The sequence below is a fragment of the Ictalurus punctatus genome, chromosome 26 (genome assembly GCF_001660625.3).
Source record: "Ictalurus punctatus breed USDA103 chromosome 26, Coco_2.0, whole genome shotgun sequence".
Taxonomy (NCBI): domain Eukaryota; kingdom Metazoa; phylum Chordata; class Actinopteri; order Siluriformes; family Ictaluridae; genus Ictalurus; species Ictalurus punctatus.
This window is the reverse complement of record NC_030441.2, coordinates 15,113,097-15,127,536: the sequence shown is the minus strand read 5'-3', so window position 1 is coordinate 15,127,536 and position 14,440 is coordinate 15,113,097. Positions and strand designations below refer to the sequence as shown.

The 14,440-nt window shown below is 41.3% G+C and overlaps 1 protein-coding gene across 2 annotated transcripts in view; it reads left to right on the top strand.

The window, feature by feature from the left end:
* The window catches only part of LOC108258987 (cytolytic toxin-alpha), a 36,842-nt gene that overhangs the window by 11,867 nt on the left and 10,535 nt on the right, over positions 1-14,440 (top strand). Inside the window, exon 1 of one of the 2 annotated variants that reach the window (XM_017458068.3) lies at positions 14,306-14,362. The exons of the other annotated variant lie outside the window; for it this stretch is intronic. The gene's annotated coding sequence lies outside the window, so the exon portion shown is untranslated. Of the gene's footprint in view, positions 1-14,305; positions 14,363-14,440 lie in introns of those variants that run through there. 2 annotated transcript variants of the gene reach the window in all.

Below are 14,440 nucleotides of genomic sequence, written 5' to 3'. Positions count from 1 at the left end.
CTCCCTTAAAGGAATCATAATTTATCATAGAAAATAATTAGAAAGAGAGCAAATGAGTCACACACATTCACAAGTCACACACATTCACATCTAGAGTGATCAATTCACCTACCAGCATTTTTTTTTTTTTTTTTTTTTTGAGATTGAGGAAATCTCAGAACCCAGAAGCACCCATATGGACACTGGAGTTCTATAGCGGAATCTTCATATCAACAGAATAAAACATAGACAATAGTTCCTATGGTGATGTTTTCTGTGAGGATATGTTTATTTAGCATTTGGGAAGGAGTCTCCAGTATCATCGCTATGACTTTGTCAGAGGTAGAGCAGTATCTTTAGATTTTCTTCACAGGAAAATCTTCAGGACAGGGGATTTTGCACTTTCTCAAGAACATGACAAGTGTTTTTTGTTTTTTTTGTCTTAGTAAATTTAAGAGAGAAAGGTGGTGATGGTGTTTATAGATGCTATAACAAATGTTAACAGGAATTAACTTGTTTTAAGGATGTTCTAAAATATCAAACTATAAACAGGTAAAAGTACAAAATATCAATCTTCAGTAAATAAGAAAATAACTTGGCAAATTGGTATAAGACAAATAAAATACTTTGGGGCATGCTTTTATTGGCAAATAATCCACTTTAGGGTGGTATCGAACTAGATACCAGTCACTAGACTCAAGTTCATATGTGGCAAGCTGATCGGTCTTGAGGAGATGATCCATGAGTTGGTCGTGAGAGGTGAAGGAGGAGGTGCTGCCCACAGGCTGGTCTTCTCCTTCTTTGAGCCTGAATTCTGTGGAGACAATTACAATAAGCAAGCTCTTCGTCTCTCTTTGGAAATTTGCACATGCATTGCTAAATGGCGGAGGAAAACTTAGAGGAGTAATTCACTCATAATATGAATGACTGTGTTTTGTTTATTGGTCTGTCAGTCTATCTATTATTGATTATATTATAATTTATATATTTATATCTATAACTATTTTTGATCTAATGTGACATTGTGTATTCCTATTGATTCTCTTTATATGTGCTTAGAACTCCTACAAAACTTTATATGGCATTGATAAAAAATTATATGGTACATGATAAGTTTGACCAGGCAGTAAACACTTTTCAACATTCTGTTCAATGTTCCAGTGTATCAGTGTACAACAGGACGTGAAAACAATGCATGATGTGCCAAAACACATGTAATGTGATTACAACATACTTAAAATCCCATAATGCAACAGGACTGGTGCAAACAAGCTAAAAACACAACAACAACAACAAAAAACGTGGAAGACGTTGCCGGTTCTTTTTAAGTATAAAACCTTGTTTAAACAGAACTTGTTTAACAATACACAAATAAATTGTTAACTTGTTTAAGATTTTTGTGTTTGTGATGACGTCGAAGGTCACATGACAATCAGTACGTTTACATGGTCAACAATAATCCAATATTAACCCGATTAAGACAATACTCTGATTAAGAAACTACCATGTAAACAGCAATTTTTAATCACCTTAATCCGATTAAGGTCATACTCGAAGTAAACACAAATGGAATTAAGACGTGTGGAGTATTCCTGTTTTAGTTGCATTATCGACGTGCATTATAGACACGTACACAACTTAATCACACTATAAACGTCGTGTGAGAGTTTTCACTGCATTTCGAGACAGGACACGTACACACACGGCAGTGCTCAACCGTTTTATGACAAACAAGAGAGCATGGCTGCATCCCAAACTGCGTACTTACCATACTTACCTACTATATAGTAGGTGAAATACATGTATCTCGGCTACTATATAGTAGGTAAGTACGCGGTTTGGGACGCAGGCCACGGCTTCAAGCAGTCGTCTATTTGCACGTACAGCGTGACAAATAATTAACCGCACTTGAAGCGTTCCTGAAAATTTTAAATAAAAACACCAAAAACTGTATATAGTACCATAACAAAGACCAACTGTATGTCGATACGTGAAATTCTGGAGGGAACATCGGACGGTGTGGCGTGGTGACGTGATTGATGTGTGCTGTTAATCGAACTATGTTCTATAACATGTAAAACAGTAACATGAAAGGAGTATTCTAAAAGCGACTCATGTAAACACCTTAATCAAAATATTGTCTTATTCAGAATAAGGTCAATAATTAGATTACTCCTGTCTATGTAGTAGTAAAAAAGTAGTCCATGTTGACAATACAAGTAGGGCTACCATGCAAGATTTATAATTGAGTTCTTACACCTTTACTCTGCGCACTTTGCTTCTCAATTATAAATCTTGCATGGTAGCACTACTTGTATTGTTCTCCGCTTGATATATTGCTTTGCTTATACTTCCTCATTTGTAAGTCGCTTTGGATAAAAGTGTCTGCTTAATGAATAAATGGAAATGGAAATCAATGTAATAAGACAAAAAAAAGTGCAGATTTGATGTTAACAAGAAACAAGAAACCCCTCTGTCCTGCAAATCGCTGACACTGGAGACTCCTTCCATAAAAGTTAAATAAATAATAAGATTATTGCTAGTGGTAGATTATGTGGATTATGTGCCATAGTGTAGAGTTGTCACTATAGAAATTATAGTGTAGTAGAATGAGCGGATTAATATTGATACAGAGATGCGATTTGCCTTGCAGTGGAAAGTACAGTTAGAGGTGCTGTTATGGAAAATGAATCAACACAACAGCGCTACGGTTTTAAGCAGAGTTTTGAACCTCACTCAATGTGCATGTGGTCTGTCCTCTTGCAGCGATGTCTGGAGGATCGGCGTGTCTCTGATCGGCCACCAGAGGAGGATAGTGAGCAGCATACAGACACTGCGACTGCAGTTCCTGCACATTCAACAGAGCGGCTTCCACGTATGAGACGGACCAGCCAGTACCAACACACACGCACACACACACATGTATCCTAACACACACCCACGCACACACACATGCACACACATACCTAAACAGTCAGGCCTTGTCTGTTTTACAAACCGCGATGAGAGAACTTCAGGCTTTCCCAAAACTTTTCAACCGGCCATCGAAGGCTTCCAAATGAAAAAGCAATCACAGGGGAAAAGGGACTAGTGCAAAACAAAGCGTCTCTGGGAGATGGACAAGCAATCACGGTTGGAAACATGGCAGTGTCACTATGGTGATGTCATGTGTCCACTGGCATGAAGTTGGTTTGAAGTTGGACGTTCGATATTCGCAGAGATGCGGAAATTAAGGGACTGTCTCTAAAGTTATATACAACATCGTTATAAGCGTTTGTATCTTCAATAGCATTTGTACAAGGGAATGACTTTGGTCACAAAACCAACTGTAGTGTTCATCTAGGTGTCGGGTATAAAGCACAACTGTAGTGTTCATAATGCACACCTGTTTATATATACTATCAAATATACTATCAAATCATATGTAAATATTACACTACCAAATAGTTTTTATTTTTTATGGATGCATGATCTCTTAATGGTAAATAATCAGTAATTGTCCAGAAATAGTGTGCTGAGTTCTAGACTGGAACTGTTGGACTCTTACCAAGGGGGGGATGGGCTCAAGAGTCAATTAAGAGTTGCATGCTGTTAGCAGACTGCAGTAGGCATCATGGCCAGATTTGAAAAGGGGAATACATAAATGCATTTTTGGTTCATGCATTGTAGGTTAAATCTCAAATCTGAAAGGTGTGCATCATACCTGATATCTAGATGAACACTTTACAGTTGGTTGTGTGACTGTAAGTCATTCCCTTCAAATGCTATTGAAGATAGAAACATGGATACCAATGTCGTGTGTAACTTTAGAGACGGTCCCTTAATTTCCGCATATCTGCAAATGTCCAACGTCAAGCCATCTTGACGTTGGTAGTCAACCAAACTACATGTGGTTACTGGCATCTTTATGCCAGTAACCACATGTAGTTTGAGGATAATTGTTAAATTAGTGTGTTTTCCAGCCTGAAACCTGTTCTTTCAGGTTTGTTTTCCCACACCATCACGTTACTATTGATGGGGTGTATGTTGCTATGTCCTATTGTCTCCATACTATAGTGGCTATACTTTATTTTATTTATTGTTAACAATAATTCTGGTTCTGCTTAGGCGCTGTTTAAAGGCCTCCATTGCATGTGGTGGTGTCAGTGGGTCTGAGTGTTATAGCCACCACACCACTGTGTCTGTAATATTTTAGTTTTTCTTGTTTCGCATATTGTTTAGTGTCTTTGTGTAATTTTGGGTTAATTGTTTTCTTTCTCTCTAGGAGCCAGTGAGTCTTGGTGTGGGACAGGGGAGGCTACCTGCCTTCATTCAGCGTGCTCAGTGTGCCGACACAACAACTTCCTTACGGTGTAGGTAGTGTATGATGATTTGATGTGAATTAAGGTGGGTTTGAATGACCTCCTGAGCTGCAGCTGGCCTGCCTTGTTCCCGTCATGCCTGGGCCTGGAGAAATGCTAGTTTTAAAATTCTTCTTGTGCTTCATGGGAGTATTTCCCATGAATTTATATTTATATGAAGTTTTAATGATGCTTAAGTGTTAAGCCAAACCAAAGCAGACCAGCAAAAAAGCAGAAAAAAGCACCAAAAAAGCACCAAAGCAGACCAGCAGCTGCTCCAACTTATGCCACTGGTCGGAGCGGTGGACGTAAGTACAGAGAGCCCTTACTGGACACAGCAGGTGCATCCTCTCTTGTTCCGGTGTGAGGAATGGAGGAGGGCAGGAAGCCTGCAAAACCACAGGGTGGGCAGCCGATGTAGGCACCTTAGGAATATAATCCGGCCTAAGATACAGGAAGGCCTTGGCTAAGCCAGGGGCAAGGGGAAGAACAGGAAGGGGCAACAGAGAGAGCTTGTAGAGCTCCTACTCGTTTGAGAGTTGTCAGTCCCAGCAGAAGAGCTACCGTTAGAGTCAGAAGATTCTCAGAGGCTGACTCTAAGGGCTCAAATGGGGCCCCTGACAGACCTTCCAGGACCACTGAAAGGTCCCACGAAGGTATGTGCGGCCTGGAGATGGGCCTCAGCTGCCTGACACCATGCATAAACATCGAAGTTAGAGGATGTTGCCCCACAGCGGCTCCATCAACAGGGGCATGGCTGGCTGAAATGTTGGCCACGTAAACCCTATTGTAGAAGGAGCCCACCCTGCTGAGAAACATTCTGTTTTTAGTACACCATTCTGGCTCCTCAGAGTCAGAGAGGAATTATTACTATTATTTATTTATGATAGGCTGCCATCACTTGCTCCAACCCCTAGACACTTCACACAGAAAGTGTGCACTTGTCCCCGTGATGAAACAGGAGCAAGCCGTAACAGGCTTCCTGAATTCTCTCACTCATATTTTTGTCTCTCACTCATTCCTTTTGTTTCTTCTGTTTTTTTAAAGGGGTAGAAAAGTTCTGAGATTTTGAGAAAACATAGAGAGGAACTGAAGCATCTTTTGTTTCTTTACACAAACAACCGATGTGCAGTCTCGCTGAAGAAAATAAGGCTGACAGCATGGTTCACAGGTGCCATATTTATATCATGCAACGTGCTTAATTGCCACGTCACATGATCATGGCAGGCCTATAAAAAGAGGCATGATTTTACACAAGCGTCAGATATTGGTCGTGCGCGCAAGTGCGCTCATACTGTTATGCTAAACGCAATGTCAAGTTCCCTTTGAAAGAGAACATATTCAGCCATTCCAAAAGAACACTAGAGATACAGTCTAGCAGCTCATTTTAGAAGTTTTTTTAAACAGGTGCCTTTTTTCATGTGCTCCACCATTGCAGTGTCCAATAAGGACATGAAATCTACAAGGCCTCGGAATATCCCCAGATTATCCAATGATTGTGTTTTCATGCCCTTTTAACGCCAATTTGAATGCACCAAAAAAAAATTATAAAATCTATGACCCTTGACAATGTATCTATTTTTGTCCACCTCCTTATATTGTGGTTCCAGACACTCGCAAGGTAACCTTTATCAAGCTGAACTTCTGTGTTAGAATGACCGAGCATAGCTGACTTCATAGCACAATTTAAGTGTGTTGCTTGATTTGTGATTCTTAACATGTTCTGAAAAATTTGTCCAGATATCTCCTTGCCCAGCTTCTGCAACTGAACTTCTTCTTTTCGTGTCGAGGTTCCACTTCATAGTGGAACCGTTGTGGTAGAAGGATTAGCTGCTCAGCAGTATGATACTGAATGTTGCCTAGGGGACGGTCCTTCCGTGAACACACATTCACACACCCATTCATACACTACAGACACTTTGGACATGCCTGTCTACCTACCATGCATGTCTTTGGACTGGGGGAGGAAACTGGAGTACCCGGAGGAAACCCCCGCAGCAAGGGGAGAACATGCAAACTCCGCACACACAGAGCCACGGTGGGAATCGATCCCCCAACCCTGGAGGTGTAAGGCGAATGTGCTATCTGCAACTGATGACTGACAGGTAAAGCAGAGTTGTTGTAAGTTTTGCCTTTGTTCTTAGTTTGTTGTGCTATAGTGATGTCTGGCCTGTCAGGTCCAAACTGCTTGACCGCTAACCTGTCCTGCAATTAAAGATGTTCAAATGGATTTGTTCAACAGACCAGAGTTATGTCCCATCACTATTGTGCCACAATGTACCAAACAAGCACACAAGAGGTAAACATCATTTATTGTCTGTTCACTGTCCCTTCTTAATTTATAAAATAAACATTCAGAACAAACATGGGGCAATGAAAAAATCCAAAGAGGCAGTACAGCTCAAATGGGTGGTACATCTTAGTTCTATTGGCTTTAGAAATTCAAATTAAATTATCATTATTTTGAATTTGAGAATTTGTAGTATGACCATCCGACCAGTCCACGGAAGGCATGTACCTCTTTCATTTTCTGAAGTCTTGGACAGTTTAGTACAGCCTTCACCTTGTCTACCTGTGGTTGAACCTCACCATTGCCCAGCAGGACTCCCAGGTATTGTGTCTCTTGTTTTGCCCATTCACATTTTGTCACATTTAAGGTCAAACATGCCACCCCGATTTTCTGCAAGACTCTGCTCAGGTGCTGTAGATGCTCTTCCCAGCTGCCATAGTAGATGACAACGTCATCAAGATATGCCGCACAGCAGTCCTCGTAGAACCTGATTCATCAGCCGCTGGAATATGGCTGGAGCTCCATGTAACCCGAATGGCATGGTCATAAAATGGAATAGTCCTAAGGGGGTACAGCTGCTGAATTGCCGTTGAGTCAGTGCGCTGGATGGTGTGTTCGATTAGGTTGGTTCTTCCTGGCTCTGTCCTGAAGAGATTTGGGTGCTTGTCTACGATCTGTAGCAGCTGCCCCCTCTGTTCCTTTTCCAGGTGTTCCAGGGTTATCTTTGCTGGAGGTCTCCGTACTGCCACATCTTCCACCTCGTCCTCACCTTCCTCTCCTTCTGGAGCTCTTTTGCAAGCAAACAGTACTGTCTCTTTGTCTGCTGCCTTCTCCCGCCACTCTTTCAGGAGGTTGATGTGGTACACTTGGCTGGACTTTCCCTTCTGTGGGTGCAATATCTTGTAAGTGACCAGTCCCACTTGTCTCTGATTCTTGTAGGGTCCTTGTCACTTTGCTAATAGCTTGTTTGTTGATGATGGCAGTAACACCAGTACTTTCTGCCCCAACTGGTATTCTCTGTGTTCTGCATACTGGTTGTAGCATCTTTTCTGTGCTTCCTGGGCCGCAATTTCTTGATAGCTTGTTCTCGGTACTTCTCTAGGCGGTCTCGCATCTGCAGCACGTACTGAAGAAGGCCTTGCTCACCTACTGCAGATGTTGTAGGGGCTTCCCAGCTCTTCCTCAGCAGATCTAGTGGACCCTGGACAGACCATCCGTAAACCAGTTCAAAAGGTGAAAACCCTGTTGATGCTTGGGGTATCTCTCTATATGCAAACAGCATGAACAGCAACCACTTGTCCCAGTCTTTTCCTGTGTCACTGACAAAATTCTTCAGTATGTTCTTGAGTGTCTGGTTGAATCTCTCAACTAGTCCATCCGTCTGCGGGTGATAGGGACTCATCTTGATCGCCTGGATACCCAGCTGTCTGTGGAGGTGCTTCATTACACTCGATGTAAAGTTGGTGCTGTGGTCTCCTGTGGTGCCGTGGTCTCACCTGGCAGAGGTGATTATCTCCTCTGGGATGCTGACTCTCGAAAACATTTGCACAAGAGCACTGATTACCTTGGCAGTTGTAGTTGATCTTAGTGGGAAGGCTTCAGGGTACTGAGTAGCGTAGTCACACATGACCAAGATGACCGGCACTGCTCCTCTCCAGAGGTCTGACTATGTCCAATGCGATTTTTCTGAATGGAATGGAGATCACCAGCAATGGATACAGAGGCATTCTGGCAGACCTGCGAACAGAACTGGTTTTCTCACAAACAGAGCATGTGGCACAGTGTGTGCATAGGTCAGTGTACATGGAAGGCCAGAAGAAACGGGAACTGAGCCTTTGGTATGTTTTCGGATGTGCAAGATGTCCTGACCATGGTATAGTGTATGCAAGGTGTAATACAAGAGACCTACAACATTTAGGGACTACAAGACGTGTAACACCATCAGACATCACATACAAAATACCATTTTGCAAAACATACATTTCAGCCCCAAGAGTTTGTACTTTGCTTTCTCCCACTTTGGCATATAATGGCTTTAAGGTAACATTGGCCTCCTGTAACTGGGCAATATTGGCTGAGATCTTCCAATCTCTGCCCCCCAGACCGCCTGTGGGTACCTTGGTCGTCAGCGTACCCAAATACTTTGCCATGCGGCATTGCTGGCCTGTTTTTCTTGGTTTGTTACAACTTTGGATCAGACTATTATCTAAGTCTGGCAAATGCTGCAAACCAGTCTTGGCTTGAGCTCGTGTGAGCACTGGACATGATACAACAGTTTAAGAATTTGTGGGTTTATCACACAGGGTTAACAGCACTGGTATATCTCATCCAAGAACCATGTCAACAGGAAGTCTATCAACTACCCCCACACACATCAAATACATTTGTTCACTGACATTCAGTGTGACACTCAGCTGTAGTGACACTCAGCTGACACACAGCAGTGACACTCAGCTGTAGGGTAGATAAATTTGTCACTAAGAACACATTGTACAGATATAGTCTTCACATAATTAATCACATTTTCAGGGACATGTCCACATTTAATCAGCGACATTGAACATCCTGTGTCAGTCAAAGCTTTCAAGGTCTGTCTGTACACTGTGCAACAGTGCACAGGGGTAGTAGCTTACGGCTTAGGTAAAGGATTGGGTGTTCCTGGCCCCTCTCTCCTTGTGCCAGTACTGCTCCCAGTCCATTGGCAGAAGCATCCACTTGAACTAAAAATAAAATAGAATAAACTTTTACTGGTAAATGTATCTGGTGTCTGCATATTATTGTGGGATATGGGGGAAGGATGTGATAATGTGTGCTTATGTATACAACTTGTGCGTTGACCTGCCCTAGTGTGCACCCAAGGGTAGGGAAAACCAGGAAAATGGATGGATACTGGATTATATGTGTGTGTAAAAGTAGTGCTGCTGCAATCATGACAGAGCCCTCTGTCACACAGGAAATGCAAATCAGTTTTTCTTTATAGAAAATTCAGGTAAAAGTATACCACCTGTTAGAGAGATTTCAATATATATTAATTGTTTCTCAAAAATTAAGCCAACTTTCAGGAACTAAGTGTTGGAACCATTTGATTTAAGCATAAGTAATCATATGTTAGTCAAGTGTTAAATTTGAGGTGTCAGGTATAAGTTATTAGGTCTCAGTTGACAGTTATCAGATTTTCTGGTGTACAGTACAAAGAGGTCCTTGTATAATACTTGTTGCAGAGTACACATGACCTCTGACTGGGGTGAAGGTTCACCTATCACCATGACAGTAACCCAGAGCATACAGCCAAGATGCTGCTGGAGTGACTTAGAGACGATGTCCTTGAGTGGCCCAACCAAAGTCCAGACTTGACTGCCATAAAACATCCATGGATAGACCTGAAGATGGTATCCAATCTGATTGAAATTGAGAGAATCTGTCAAAAACAATGGAAGAAATTGCCCAAATTCAGATGTGGAAACCTTGTAAATGCTTACTCAAGAAGATTTAAAAATAAATAAGTGTGTGTGTGTGTGTGTGTGTGTGTGTGTGTGTGTGTGTGTGTGTGTGTGTGTGTGTCTGTGTGTGTGTGTGTGTGTGTGTGTGTGTGTGTGTGTGTGTGTGTGTGTGTGTGGAGGTGGTGGGGGGGGGTGTCAGATAGTTGCAAATACCACCAAACCAAGTTGTGTTAATGAACTTTTACACAAAGTTTTGTGTTTGTGGAGCTTATGTGGGCTTCTACTCTAAATAACTAGCACCTTTTTTGACACCAATGTGTACAGGAGAACTTTGCAGGTCATGCATTCTGCTGCACACAGATCTGAGGGAAGTGAGACAAAAAGACAGGATTGTCTTCTGTAAAGCATCTGTGAATTTAAATTTTCTGTTGGGCATCTTCAGGCAGTGTTCACAATACTGTTGTCATACAAGCTTTTGCTCTGTCATACAAGAGACTGAAGTAACTAGTGAAAACTTTCCTGCACAATGTGTAGCCATATAGCATGCCAGACACTACAATGTGCCTTTCCTGCGTGCCTCTTATACACTGTAATCAGATTATGTAACACCATGTAAGGTATTTTAGTTTCGGTTAATAGTGGAACACTCTGTGACAGTGGAGACCGGCCTCCTCTGAAAGTAGAAGAACAGAGCTGCACTTTGTTGAGAAACTTTAGTACAGTATTTTTTAACTGAAATAAGATTGAAATTTCTTTGCCACTGTTAAAGCGATTTGAAAAGCTACCTTTAAATGTGCTATATAAAATAAATTTTATTTTATTATATTATTATTAAAGTGTCTGTAGTCTAAGCCTATATAAATAGCTTTTGCAGTGGACTGGGTAGCAACAAGCACTGTTGAAATGTTAGAAGATACACCCATAAATTCACCCAGGATGGGATGCGAGTCCACTGCAGGGCACCATCCACACACCTTCACACACAAGACATACAATCAAGGGTGCTGGCTGGTAGTGATGGTTCATTAACTGGGAGTCGTTTGTCATGGAAATTACACCACTGGTGTGCAAGCTCCATGATGGCCTACACATCCTAATGACTGCTGCACATCCTCCTGATATAACCCCTTCTCCTAAAAAACCCTCTTGACAAAACATAACATACAATTGAGACTAATTATGTTTTGCTAAAATTATGTAAAACATTACCTGTAAAATCAATTAATTAAATTAATAATGAGACCATAAAGCGTCTGAATTGATACAGTATATGCTGGTTTTCATGGTCTACCAGTTTGAAATGTCCACTTTGTTGTACCTTAAATTTGACCTCAATTTGATTGACTAATCTTTTGATTGACTGATTCTGAGTTCTCTAGTGTCTTAAAATGATTTCTAGTTTGATTTTATTGATAAACCAATAACAATTTCTTCAAAAAAAATTTGACATTTATTTGGGATCACACTTTTATAAAATCTTGTGATTATATTTGATTGATCTTTATTTAAAAATGCACCAATACAGCATATTACATGAGAAAACTCTTCACAATTTTGCCAAACATCATAGATTTGTCCTCTCAGATGAAGAAGTTTATTACAGAAAGATGAATACAGGAAAAAGAATGAGACTGCTCTGCACGCTTTGTATCTCACACACTATATATATATACTGAAGATGTTTGTGTATGTCTGCAAATCTACTACTTTCAATAAGGAAGCGAAACCCATTAGTCAAATGGTTCCAGCTTACTTTGTGGGTACAAGGGCGTAGCAGGTGAGCAGACATTTCTAAAGACAATAATATGTTTGTGTCAAAACAAGTTTAGCATTAGTTCAACATGAGTTCAGAACATTCTGTACTTCTCTAGGCTAGATAACATGGCCTGATATACAATGATAGAAACAGAGATGAGTCTTTTAAGAAATAAAAATTCAAGGACTTTTCAAGGACAAATTTCTCTCACAGCATTCAAAGAGAAAATACTCAGCATAGCCAAAAAAATCCATCATATAGCTCTAGGGGATCCATGAGGAAGCTTGATGGAGTTGAGTCTTGGTAGGGTGTTCCTTATTATCTTGGCATGATGTCTCCTCCTTCTTCCTGTTGCATCCATGGTGAGGCATAGTATTCTGTCATGTACAGTATCTCACAAAAATGAGTACACCCCTCACATTTTTGTAAGTATTTGATTATACGTTTTCATGTGACAACACTGAAGAAATGACACTTTTCTACAATGTAAAGTAGTGAGTATACAGCTTGTATAACAGTGTACATTTTCTGTCCTTTCAAAATCACTCAACACACAGCCATTAATGTCTAAACCGCTGGCAACAAAAGTGAGTACACCCCTAAGTGAAAATGTCCAAATTTGGCCCAAAGTGTCAATATTTTGTGTGGCTACCATTATTTTCCAGCACTGTCTTGACCCTCTTGGGCATGGAGTTCACCAGACTTTCACAGGTTGCCACTGGAGTCCTCTTCCATTCCTCCATGACAACATCAAGGAAGCTGGTGGATGTTAGAGACCTTGTGCTCCTCCACCTTCCATTTGAGGATGCCCCACAGATGCTCAATAGGGTTTAGGTCTGGAGACATGCTTGGCCAGTCCATCCCCTTCACCCTCAGATTCTTTAGCAAGGCAGTGGTCGTCTTGGAGGTGTGTTTGGGGTCGTTATCATGCTGAAATACTGCATACTGATCATTCTCTGCTTCAGTATGTCACAGTACATGTTGGCATTCATGGTTCCCTCAATGAACAGTATCTCCTCAGTGCCGGCAGCACTCATGCAGCCTCAGACCATGACACTCCCACCACCATGCTTGACTGTAGGCAAGACACACTTGTCTTTGTACTCCTCACGTGGTTGCCTCCAAACACGTTTGACATCATCTGAACCAAATTAGTTTATCTTGGTCTCATCAGACCACAGGACATGGTTCCAGTAATCCATGTCCTTAGTCTGTTTGTCTTCAGCAAACTGTTTGCAGGCTTTCTTGTGTATCATCTTTAGAAGAGGCTTCCTTCTGGGACCGACAGCCATGCAGACCAATTTGATGCAGTGTGCAGCGTATGGTCTGAGCACTGACAGGCTGACCCTCCACCCCTTCAACCTCTGCAGCAATGCTGGCAGCACTCATACGTCTATTTAAGACAACCTCTGGATATGATGCTGAGCACATGCATTCAACTTCTTTGGTCGACCATTGCGAAGCCTGTTCTGAGTGGAACCTGTCCTGTTAAACCGCTGTATGGTCTTGGCCACCGTGCTGCATCTCAGTGTCAGGGTCTTGGCAATCTTCTTATAGCCTAGGTCATCTTTATGTAGAGCAACAATTATTTTTTCAGATCCTCAGAGAGTTCTTTGCCATGAGGTGCCATGTTGAACTTTTAGTGACCAGTATGAGGGAGTGTGAAAGCAATGACACCAAATTTATCACACCTGCTCCCCATTCACACCTGAGACCTTGTAACACTAACAAGTCACATGACACCGGGGAGGGAAAATTGCTGATTGGGCCCAATTTGGACATTTTCACTTAGGGGTGTACTCACTTTTGTTGCCAGCGGTTTAGACATTAATGGCTGTGTGTTGAGTTATTTTGAGGGGACAGCAAATTTACACTGTTATACAAGTTGTACAGTCAATACTTTACATTGTAGCAAAGTGTCATTTCTTCAGTGTTGTCACATGAAAAGATATAATCAAATATTTACAAAAATGTGAGGGGTGTACTCACTTTTGTGAGATACTGTATATCCATGTAATGAAGGTTAGGATGGATGCAAGTGCAGATAAGAATTTATTTAGAGAGAGCCAGGCAGACAATTCCAAAACAAGTAAAAAAAGCATGGTGGTGGAGGGGTGCTGATTCGGGTTTGTTTTGCAGCCACAGGACTGCAAAAATTTGGGTCATGCAACAGCTTGATGATCCCAAGCACAACAGTAAATACACATCTGAATGGCTAAAGAAGAAAAAATCATATTGGTGTTGGGATGACCAAGGCAAAGTTCAGACCTCAAACATCTATGATCTGAAGCAATGCTGTAAAGAAGAATGGACCAAAATTTCTCAAATTGTGTACTTTTTGTAATATACACACTAAGGTACGCCTATAATGTGCAAGCACGGTTTGTTTCTACGTCACTTATGTGTCACTTATGAACTTTATTGGTGTTGGGGAGTGTTTGTCAGCATATTTCTCCACCCATCTCAACATCTGTACTTAAATCTGGTCTCCTTCCTGCTACATCTCTACTGGTTCCATTGAGTCAGGTCTGATCAGAAGCTTGAGAAAGCATTTCAGGTAAGGTTGACTGTAGATAATATTTGTTCAGTGTGTATACTTTTTTCAATACTTTTTTTTTAACTTAATATCATGACT